This window comes from Candoia aspera, chromosome 7 (genome assembly GCF_035149785.1).
Source record: "Candoia aspera isolate rCanAsp1 chromosome 7, rCanAsp1.hap2, whole genome shotgun sequence".
Classification (NCBI taxonomy): Eukaryota; Metazoa; Chordata; class Lepidosauria; order Squamata; family Boidae; genus Candoia; species Candoia aspera.
Window position 1 is genome coordinate 81,792,951 of NC_086159.1, and position 12,361 is coordinate 81,805,311.

Consider the following 12,361-nt stretch of genomic DNA (forward strand, 5'->3'; position numbering starts at 1 on the left):
TGCAGTTAATACTTATGGTGAAGGTTGGACTTACTGGTGAAGCAATTAGATACTGGCTTCTCTAAGCAGAGAATCTGAGATTTAAAAAATCCTTTTTCCAACAGCTGTGTGAATCTCCTACAACTTCAGTGCACATTTGCACTCAGCAGTGTCCTTTCAGAATAAAACGCATTACTCAAATGCAGTGTTTCTCAGTCTTGGGAACTTTAAGATGTGTGGACTTCAACTCCCAGAATTCTCCAGCCAGCATGGCTGGCTGGAGAATTCTGAGAATTGAAGTCCACACATCTTAAAGTTCCCAAGACTGAGAAATACTGCTGTAATGACTCAGTGTAGGTACAGTTATTATTGTAGCTTAAGTACTTGAGAAACTGTTGAACCCAGAGCAGGGTGTCCTCAGGGAGGGGGTCAAAAAAGTCAACATGGCAGCCATGCCTGTGCAATCAAAGCCTGTACCTTTTTAGTGCATGTCACGCATGCATGCATAAAAGGGAGAGATTTGATTACATGGGGAGGCTGCCATCTTACATTTTTTTAACTTCCCTTGAGGGCACCCTGGCTGAGAAACTGACCTTAAAATAGTCAGATTAATTGAGACCAGTAGATGAAAAAATATGCACGAAGTTGTGAGTGAAGACTTGTATATTGGACACAGTAGCAGTTGTATACAGAATCTCCAAAATTTACCTCCCCAATAATTTGACATCTGATGTTCACCATAACATTTTGCATTGGGTGTTTTGAATTCACAGCTCTGAGATATGAGATGGGCCTGCTTGGGGCAGTAGATCAAGTTCCCTAAAACCATGAACAACCACAGCTTGTTTTTCCACTGGTTTTTGGTGGAACACCACCCAAAATAGGTACATTAAAACTCTGACAAGCTGGATGCATCTCTAATAATTTTCCCTTCCCCCCCAAAAAAAAAAAATCCCAAAAAGGAAGGAAGAAGGAAAAAAATCCTGGAGATAGATTTTGGTCATCACCTGCCATTAGGCTCTTGGCAGCTAAATAAATAATTTCAATCAGCGTGGATCCCACCTGCCAAAAGTTGCCTGCATTAGAATTAAATTAAATTGTTAGAGAGTGGGAGGAGAGAAATTAACACCAAGCTGTACGTTTTCAGCACCAGACCGATGTTTTTGATAATACATAGTCCCGCCTTATGTAATGGCACGTAAACAGTTCCTCCTGTTTCTGGTAATTGTGACAGACATGTGCGTATCGTCTATACATCTGGAACTGGTCTGTTACACCACATATTCCTAATCTGTGCCATATGGAGCCTGAAGAGAGACTGTCTACTCTGAATTTGCCATGAGTTTCAGGGCACCCTACTTCTGAGTAAATACAACCCAAGTAACAGATTGAGGGGGTGGAACTGGACACCACTGTTGATTCGAATGGCCTTTAAGCCCTGTAAATAAATATGTTAAACAAATAATAAATAAAATTACAATGGCTTGTTAAAGTTCTTTACCGGAAAATCAAAATCAGCCTTGCATTTCATATTTTTTTCTCTGCAGTTGAGATTGTGGATTTCAAGACTAAGAAGAAGTACCTCAAGAATCTCTTCCTTTTCTTTCTCCACAAGAGCGTCGCCAAGATACATCAGAACAAGACACAGTACACCAGACTCAGGTTCTTAAAATTATGGGACATTAGAGCAGTGCTTCCCAACCTGGGCAGCTTGAAGGTGGGTGGACTTCAACTCCCATGCTGGCTGGGGAATTCTGGGAGTTGAAGTCCACCCATCTTCAAGCTGCCTAGGTTGGGAAGCACTGTATTAGAGCAATTACTGGTTGGACCAGAGATCAGAAAGTATCCCTTGATAGTCTTTGTTGGAGTAATTCTGCTTGCTTTGCAGCACACTTTGTAATTTCTTAGCAGAAAAGTACATCAAGTGCATGCAAACTTACATTGGGAATCTAAACAGCAGGTGCCATCTTTGGCGTCCAATAGAACCCTGATAACATCAAAATGAAGCTGCATGTGCGTAGCACCATCTTGACATCATTGCGGCTTCTCCCAGACGCCTGTGCTAGCATCTGCTTTTAAAGGGTGGAATCTATCTTCTGTTGGCCCAGAATTCTTCAGGTCCCTTCCTCATGCTAATTATAACATTTAAGCTTTCAAGATTAAAGGTTCTCTGGCAGTGACTAAATTTACAGTAGAAAGCTGAAATGCAAAGTGTCACCGTCCAAACAGTTCTGAACCTCAGGTTGCCGCATCTTGGCTGCGTGTTCTGGAGTTGATGCTCAGCAACATGTGAGGATGAGATATTTTCCAACCAGGCTCCAAGGTTCCATTGGTATCAGTTCTGCAAATACACACCTTTCCGTTCTCCTCAAAGCCTCCCTGACTGCGCCCACCTCCTACTCTGAACAGCCAAGGAGCAGAATTCCTTCCTGAAGTCTTCCCTTGGGATTTAATAGAAGCCTGGGGGTTACAGAGGGGACCGCAACTGCCAGCAATTCTTTGCTGCTGTGGAGTTTGTTTGTGTTTGTGTCTTACAGATGCCCAGGAGGTCACGCTGGGAACGGATGAGTGCCGACGGCCTGGGAATCAGACTGTCCTTTGGTGTGAGGTAGTAGGTTGTATAGTTTTAGGGTTCTACCCTGCCTGTCAGATAACTATACAATCTACTGTCTTTCCTGAAGTGGCTGTGGTAGCAACCCAGGAGACATCTTCCCACCTTTCTGGAAACTGTGCCTTGTTACTTTTTGGGCACGATGTATGAATTGAGTAAAAGCTTAGAAGGTACAGAAGAATATTAGAAATTCAAGCCAACGTTACAGTCTGCTTCTTACAATAAACCCACTGGGCTTAGTGTGATGTTCAGATGGTGGCTGCACCCACCTCCTCAAAGCCCCACCTCTTTTTGACCTGCCTCAGTGCACATAAAAAGGGGAGAGCCTTCAGCCATGTGGCTGTGGCCACCAACTTGGCAATTTTGACACACACACACCCCTTGCAGATGCCCTAGTTCCCAATAATGTCTTTTTGTGTGTGTGTTGTACACAGAATGAACACTCCTTAGGTCCAGATTTATAACTTTGTCTAACAATGGTCCGAATTGGTTTTTCAAAGCGAAAAGAGAACACAGAGCCACTTTCCTTGGTGCAGTAATTTCATAGAAGTGTTAAAAGATCCCAAGTTGACGCAGATGTCAGTCTCAAAATAATTGAATGGCTGTCTGAAATTGACATTGACGAGACTTGACCATGAGCATCAGTGGGGAAGGATGATGGTCCAGGCATTTATTCCTAGTCAATGCTCCTAGGAGGCCACTTAGGCAGGTTGCAGACCATGAGACATTCCCATCACAATTGATTTTCAGGGGTCATGGAGAAGAAGGAAGAGGTCGCTTCAGGATGGCTCCTCACAGTGAGGTGGTGACCCGGAGCTTTAAGATGAGAAGGTCCCTGAAGGTGCTACATTGTTGCCTTCTTCATTTTTTTAAACTTTCCAGCCTATCCAAGTTCTGGTCTTCCCCGTGATCTCCCACCCAAATACTTTTTAAAATATTTTTAAATTTTAATAATAATATATAATAAACAGAAAGAATAGTCCATTAGTGATCATGCAGTAAGAAACTTCAATATATTACAGTGATTCAAATAAACTGAACATAATGGGAGAAAGAAAAAAAAAGAAACTAAGGGAAAAAATAAAATCCACATAATGTCAATATAATATTAATTAAATCCGTATACTTATTATTAAATCTAGACCATATGGAAACATACTGAGCCATCTTTTCCGTTTTAGAATATAAAGACATTTTAAAAACTTATAAAGAACACATCCCTTAAATCCATTCCTTAACATCAGGAGTATACATTTATTTTTACCTGGGTAAAATAATTATCTTTCCTAAGCCCCAGGCTCTGAGAGTTCTTCATAAAAAGTCAGATTTCCTCTTTTAGGTGTATAATTCAACATCATGTTTACATCCACAAATTTTCTTTTTTTCTGAGACTATGCTAACATAAATTGAAACTTGAAATCAGAAGGGAGCCATGACAGGACGTGACCAAATCATGTGAGTCAGAATGTCCTCAAGTATCTCAGGATACCGGTCTGATGATCTCCCCACGGAGGAGGAACCACATCCAGCACTAATTTTCAAGGTCAGCCAAGGTCATCTGAAGCTTCATCCGGCTTTTCAGCAGGGTGAGGTAGTAGGTTGTGTGGTTTCAGGGTAGTAATTTTGCCCCAATCAGGAGATGACTATACAACCTACTGCCTTCCTTGAGGATCAGCTTTGCAACCTCTCTGAACGCCTACAGTACAAGCCTACATCGGTTTTATGCTACACTCACATTCCTGCTTTATGCAAAGTAAACCAAGAGAAGTAATTGTTCAGGAAGCTGAGAATTTCCTAGCAGAAAAGGCCGTTCTCTGGTTTATGGAATTGCACCTTTTCATCCAGTTCAGATTTCCTCTCCAAGTCTTCACTATTGCCAAAATAAATGTATATGTGGGTATTCAATTATTCTCTTTATCAAAGCCTTTATATCAGTAAATCCTGCTGTATTTGCCAGTCAATGCATGTTCCTAGAAAGGCTCTTAACGTCTTAATTATCTCAAAACTGGAATAAAAGGTTTTGTGTTTTCAAGTACTTAAGTGTCATTTGAACTGAATTAAATTGTCATGGTTGTCTTTTTCCCAGGGCTGCTAATTGATTTACAATCCGATCTAGTGATAGTAATTTAATAGAAGGAAAAAAGAGATCCAGGCTGAGAAAGATTTCTGTTTGGTCAGCGGTGAACAGTTGAGACCGAGCAGATGCGGTCCTAAAAAGTCAAGATGGTGGCCATGACTGCATGGTTTTGTCCAACACAGAAAGAGTGAAGCTTCTGGTTGTGATCGCCATCTTGACTTTTTTGACCCACACACGTACAGATACTCCTGCTTGGAAGTGTTCAAACAGCAACACAGAGGCTCTTGTGAACAACAGCAGGCAGGAGGAAGAATTTCGAAGTAGTGAACTACAGCAGAAATCTCTGGCTTTGTGTTGTGACGCATTAAGTGTTGGATGGCACTTTCAATCTTGGTGAGAAAATTGATTGTCGAAGCTCTCTCCCTAAATACAAATCTATCAGTATTTTTCGGTACACAAGGAGAAGGCAATCTAGCCTTAAGCAGCATTGCCCACTGATAACCCACACAAGTATTTTGATCCAATTCACACGTTAATTTTCAAATGTCTATTTAAAAGACACCTACATTTTCTTTGGGGAAAAAGTGTGTGGGAGGGGGGAATACTTGTTCTGAATGATGCCCCACCAACCTCTGCTCAGTAGCAGCAGCTGTCTTAAGTTTTCTGCCTACGGAGAGGTGCCGACGTATCCATCACGCCATGCCAAGCAGATCCAGCTCACATCCAACCATACACTGTGTTTCCTGCTACTGGGAGGTTGCCAGCCTGTCCTCCAGTCATCCAAAGAAGGTGAATCCTGCTCTGCTGAAATCCAATGAAATTTAATTCCTGTATAAAGCCTGCCCAGTAATTCACATGCACAGGTACACCTTGTTGCACATAGCTTACAGGTAAAAATCTCAGCAGAGAGCTGCCCTAAATTCTTCCTTCCTGATTATTATAGACAAAGACTGTCTCATGCAAAAAATAGTTTTTACCAAGCAGGCTGCATGCTTTTGGTTTCAACCCGTACAGTCAAACATGGAATGTTCTTCCGTGTCTCCTACAGGGTAGAATCCTTGTTGGCTGATGCCTTTTTGCCATCCAAGCATGAAAGTAATTGCAAGCAAACCAGACTTCCTCCTCTTACAAGTCTTCTGCGTTGGCTGAAAGAGGACAATGGTTCATTTGTCTTCTACCCATCTGTAATAAACCCTTGTGTGAGAGATTCAGGAACTCACACAGTATTTAAAATCAACACCTTTGAGTGCACCTTGCTTCTGTTGTTTTCAGTGTAAATACTCCTTGGCCAAAACAATTCCCACCTCACCTAACTCTCATCACTTTGAAACTGGTTGAAAATGGGAGCTCACTTTTGGGCTTGCTGTGTATGATCCCACTCAAGCCTCTCAGTAGGGCGAGGGTCTACCCTTGACCACAACATTAAGGTGGTATAAACAGGAACCAGCTCATAGAGTCAGGAATAAATTTTGTGCCCTTCTGTGGTCATGTTCTGGTGGAAAGAAAGCTGACTGGGTATTTTCCTTTTGACCCAGTTTGTAACTATTTGGACTGGGCACCCCTGAATCCCATAAAGGCCACTCAGCCTGCATAGAGCTTTCTTCCTCCCCAGATAGCTTTTTCCCCAAGACAGCCAATTTTTTATTTAACTAACATGAGTGGCAATTTAAATTGGTTTGGCCTTTCAGTTGGTCTTAATCAAGATGTTCTGCTGTTGCACTTATTTTCAGCTTTCTTTTCTTTCACTGAGACCTATTGCATATAAAACCCTTCGAGTATGAAAGTGAAATGTTAAAAAAAACACATTTAAGTTAAATACTTTAGAATTCTTGCAAATCATGTCCATAAAATCTTTTAAAATCTTGGCCATTCATTTTTGTAAAATTCTTCCCAATGGTGCAATCTGGGTAAGAAAGGGCTTCACTGCAGGAAGGGGAAAAATAAAAGCAAAAGTAGGTGGCTGGTGGGGATGGGAAATGATGTCCATTGGGCCTGGCATCCTCCATCTGTATCTCTCCATGCTGGCTGGGGAATTCTGGGAGTTGAAGTCCACCCATCTTAAAGCCGCCAAGGTTGAGAAACACTGCTTTACTTGCTCTTAGAAAGAAAAAACAGGCACTGTAGTATGCTGTTTACTATATTTACATCTATAACAAATGCAGTGAAGCTGGATTCTCAACACAGATTAATAACTTCCTGTGATTGTCTCCTAATAACGACACCTTCCATGTTTGCTGTCAACTGAACAGTCCAGGGCCTCATCAACTGATTGCACTGGATTCAGCCGTAAGCAAATTTTTGGAGTCTGGAGGAGGGAGCAGAAGGAGTATTTTCAAAACATGGTCAACAAAGAGTAGGTGGAGGTTTTGGTCTTACCTGGTAAAAGAGCCATTAGCCCTTCAGCCGAACAACGTGGGGCAAAGAGTTTGAAGTGGTTCACACAGCCATCTGTAGTACGTGAGGGCAAAATCAGTTTTCAGGATTCTATCCCCTACTCCTTTTTTGCCTGGCAGTAAAGTACATTTTTGGAAGTCCGCATGGATCTTGTTTCCCTGGTCATGTGTTGCTGTTTAGGAGCATGATATCAGTGTGTGCAAATCTGGTCTTCTCCCCAAGTTAACACACACACACACACACACCGCAAGGATAAGCTTCTGTGCATGCATGCCAGACTGCTGCTAAAGTCATAGGAGTGACATTTTTGCAAAAAATTATTTTATTTATTCATTCATTCATTCATTCAATTTCTATAGCTGCCCATCTCAACCAGTGACCCTGGGCGGCTCACAACAATAAAAACCATAAAACCATAGAACAATTACAATTAAAACAATTACAATAAAAAATAAATATACATGGCTGCCAAGTAAACAATGTAAGATGTCAATACAACCAAGAAACGGGTGCATGTAAAATGCATATTCCTAAGGCTCTACCAAGCCAACTGCAGAGACAACTTCTTGAAGAAAGCAGCAGTGGATTTGTGTGGCCACCCTCTTCTGCTGCTCTGGCTGATCATTCAATAGTGCAAATGTGTGTGACAATATTACCTCTCCCATTTGTAATCACAGAGCAAACGCCCGAATAGAAAAAAATTGCCAAGGCAGTTTCTATTTAAAAGGCCATCTGAAAGAAGCTTTCGCTTTAACAGGGTCAATGCATTCCTGCAAATTATTTTGAAAACAGCTGAAGAAGGATTATGGCAAATACCAAGCAGGAATCATGACCAGCTAAAGGAAGCTTTTTTGTTTGTTTGTTAGTTTGTTTAGTTTCTTCCTTTTTAAGTCATAGTAAGAAACATTCCGTCACAACCGGCTGATCTAGATTTTTCATGAGCACCCAGAATCCAGTTTTTAGGGACCAAAAGTTTTCATTCAATTGCATGCTAAAACTTCCCTTCCATGGCCAACCGTATAATGGAAAGGACTCCTCTCCAATTAAGGGATTCTCCCTCTTTTATATAAATGTGCTAAATTTCAAGAGTTATTGAAAGAGCATCAAGGAACTGTTTTTAACACATACATCTAAATCAAACCATCTGTTTTGAATCCTTGATATTCACCATGAATCGGCACATCACCAGAGTGCTTTATTCTATACGTGGGTGTCCCCAGAGAGAGAGTCAAAAAAGGCAAGATGGCAGCCACAACCACAAGACTGAAGCCCCACCCTTTTTAAACATGCATTCGTAGCCACCATCTTGACTGTTGTGGACAGTGATTCTCAATGTGTGGACTTCAACTCCCTGAATTCATCGTGGGTGGGGAATTCTGGGAGTTGAATTCCACACATCTTCAAGTGGCCAAGGTTGAGAATCACTGGTTGGGGATGCCCTGGCTTACAGCTCACCTATGCTGAGGACTTCCTTGTCCCCTGAAGTGCAACCCTATCCAACTCCAAACATTTTATGTTGAAAGACTGCTGGGAAAAAAAATAAGGAATTTTGTCAGCTGACTGTGAAGCTATTCCATTGGCCTGGGAAGAGAAAGGGCTTCATCTGTCTGCTTTATTGATGTCTCACTAAGCTTAGTTGGAGTCTTGCTCTCAAGATTTCTATTCTCCACCGAACTTCACCCAGGTTGATTTATAAAGCCTCATGATCTCACCAGGTTACATAATGCTGTCTCAGTTAATGCCCACTGCGCCCCCCAGATTTATGATGGCTTTTAAGCCAGGCTGTACGGGATGAAAAACAACACTTAAAGGAAGAAAAAAATAAAACCCAAAGGATCCAGAGACATTGGAGTGGTGCAATTGCTGGAGATGCACAGCCATTTTCTGTCCCTGTATTTTTGAGCTTTCTTCACTATGTAGACCCAAGACAGAATCTGCCTGTGAGCTGCAAAAGATGTTTTCATGGCCTTCCCACCTGTAACATCAATTAAACACCCTTCCAAGGTGGATGACAAAACAAAGCAGTACAAAATTCAACATAAATTCATATTTAGCAAACAGGAACGGTAAAAAATGAAGTCTCTTTCAAGTCAAGCTTGGCTGCTAGTGACTGGACACATCCGTGTAGCTTTCTTGACAGCAGTCAGGAAATTGGTTTTCATGTGTGCTCTTCAAGAATATTTTCTGGGGCTTCCTGGCATTTCCCATCCAAATATTAACCTGGTCTGTCCCTGCTTAGCTTTTGGGGATCAGCCAAGGTAGAAATAAGAAAAGCCAAATGTCTCAGCATCACATCTGGGTCCAGTGTTTCCTAACCTGGGCAGCTTGAGGATGTGTGGATTTCAACTCCCAGAATTCCCCACACAGCATGCTCATCTGGGAATTCTGGGAATTGAAGTCCACACACCTCCAGTTGCCACAGTTGAGAAACACTGTCTTAGACCAGTAGTGAGAAATAGATATTATTCAATTCTTGAAATATGTAAAGGATGAGTCAAACATTCAAATGTCTGCACAGACCCATAACTAAAAGGAAATTGAAAGATGGTTGCGCCATTTCTCTGTGAACCTGGCTTTCCCAGCTGGTCAATATTTTCTACAGTAGGGCTACCCATTACAGGTTGCCACCATACAGTTGGCCACAAGATGGTGTCAAAGAGTTGAAGGTGGCTCTGGTGTGAGTGTGCTTGTGGCTATCTGGATTTTTGCAGCCCACATCAAGATGCCTTATTCTAGTGGCTTCCAGATTACATACCTAAGACCACATTGTAGGAGGAAAGCCCTGTTACTTCATGGTAGCCAAAAATCAGGAGGATTCTGGTAGACCCTTTTCCAACTAACTCATTTCACTGTAAGTCAGAAGCTTCCAAAAAATCTATACATTGGTCCACCCCAGTGTTTCTCAACCTTGGTATCTTTAAGATGTGTGGACTTCAACTCCCAGAATTCAGCTCAATTCTGGGAGTTGAAGTCCACTCATCTTAAAGTTGCCAGGGTTGAGAAACACTGGGCTAGCCCCTCCATGCATCTGATGAAGGGAGCTGTAGCTCTGATGCTTTCTAATAAAATGTGTTAGAAAAGGCACTTCCAGACTCCTTGTGGTTCCCAAGACTGTAAAGAAATTCAGCTAGTGCTTATCAGTTGCTTCTTTTCCTCAAGCAATCTTTTATCATTGCCTCTAAATTCGTTAGGATGTCTCATTTGGGCTTAAGGTTTCAAATCCACCTCCAATTTTTCTTTAGCTGAAAGATTAGGAGAGTTTAATTAGAAGCGTCGCTGCTGTAAGAAGGGAGGGAGGTGTACATCAGCTCATCGGCCAAATCTAACTGCAGCCAGAGGGGGGCACACGGTCCTTTCTAAAATGGCTGCTTCTTACTGAGTGAGAGACTTTGAAGTTATCATTCTCGTTTCTGGTTCCTCCTTCCCATCATACTGATTTCCAGATTATTCAAGAAGGCCTTGTTATTAATCTTCCTTTTCAATAATTAAAGTATTGATTCTTAAGATGGACGAGCAACCGAAATGGCCTAAGTTAGCAAAACGTATTATTACGTACTGTAGAACCGTATTATATATTGCTGTAATCCAGTTTGCTTTGAATTCCTGGTTCGGCTAGGAGTCGGGCAGCTCCTAAACTGAATAAATAAAAATAAAATATTGTGAAAGCAAGATGCCCTGCAAATATGTATTAAAATTGGAAAAAATACAGCTTATATATTTTATGGATAATCATTACATACTTCTTCTACATAACCATTTTATATATCTATGGTTCGAATCCTGTTGGCCAAACTGTTCTGCACTCTGGAAATCTTTGTTCTCCTAGATCTGATTGATATTGGTGGAATTGATGGGCTTTGCATTCACATTCCAGCAATGGATAGACAAGAAAAAAAAAAGAGGAGGGGGTTAGTTTGTTGAAAGCTGGGGCTGCAAGGGCATCCATGGTGGGCAAAAAAATCAAGATGGCAGCTGAGATCATGCAATGAAACCCCTATAATTTTTTTCTTACATGCATCATGCACACAGTGCATGTAAAAAAGGCACACAGCTTCAATCACACAGTCATGGCTGCCATATTTGACTTTTTTTGACATGAACACACACCTTGCAGCTTTCCTTGGGGCTGCATCACTTAACAGTTCACACCTTTTATCGTAGCTATTTCTGTTCCCCACTTAGTTGAAGTGATAGAGATGTGCATAATAAATTGCACACTCTTCCTGCGAGGCCCAAATGCTTAAGGTATTACAACAGATTTTAATTTAGATGATGAAAAACACAGTCGTCTGCCAGCTGCTATTTAAGGACTTATGTATTTATTTATTTATTACACATAGTTTTATACCATCCCACTCAAAATGAGACCTGGCGGTTTACCATGCTTATATGAACTGTTAGAAGTTTACCTAATGAAAAATTGATTTTAGGTATGTTCCAGAACAAGTATATTAATAAAGAAAAGTATGGGGAAGCGGTACGACTTCCTTAGCATTTAGCTGATTAACTAATGCAATATTGCCCACAGTGTTAGAGAGATGCTTCTAAACCAGTTGAGTTCCATGGAGCTTCACCGGGTGTCTGCAGGGTGTGGTCAAAGTCAAGATGGGAACCATGGCAGTGCAATCAAAGCTCTGTCAATGTTTGATGTGCTTTGCGTACCCTCTCTTCATTGGCTCCCTCACATCTTTTCATTTACAAGATTCAGTTTAAATTATCATTTGCTTTTATATCTATTCATTCTTTGGCCTTCTTCCTCATGCAGTGCGTCTTTCACTAAACGTTTCCCCTATTTTGTCTAGCATGTTTTGTGAATTGATCAATGAAAACCTAGTTGTAACCCCTATAATATCATACTTTAGGCAAGTATGCAAAAACAGACAGTAAATCTTTCTAATATTTTTATATTCAGGCATCTGAAAGGGGATCAAAAAGGTCAAGCTGGTGGCCCTGAGCATTGCCCATTTTCACATGTAAAAAGTGGGTAGGGCTTCATTCACAACCACCGTCTTGATTTTCTTGCTGATCCTTGTAGATGCCCTGTACATGAGTAAAAATTACTTTTTTTACTCCCCTGCCCTCCTCATGATACTCCACATTACATTGTTGAGATGTTGTAGACATTTCTCTACGTAAATTTCAGCCAGAACTTATTCGCTCCAGCAGAGAGCAAATGAATGGTAAAACTATTCACCTGCTTCTCTGGATCTACACAGGGCCTTCTAGCATCATCTGTGGAGACTTTTCCTAGTGGAACCACAGTGAGATGAAGGACAAAGAAAATGACAGAAAGGGTGAAG

The 12,361-nt window shown here is 41.3% G+C and overlaps 1 long non-coding RNA gene across 1 annotated transcript; it reads left to right on the forward strand.

The window, feature by feature from the left end:
• The first annotated feature begins 1,553 nt into the window (after nt 1-1,553).
• On the forward strand, nt 1,554-4,619 carry LOC134501413 (uncharacterized). Its single transcript, XR_010068354.1, has 3 exons — nt 1,554-1,641; nt 2,517-2,760; nt 4,014-4,619. It is a non-coding gene; the product is annotated as an uncharacterized LOC134501413 (long non-coding RNA).
• Nucleotides 4,620-12,361: the final 7,742 nt, after the last annotated feature.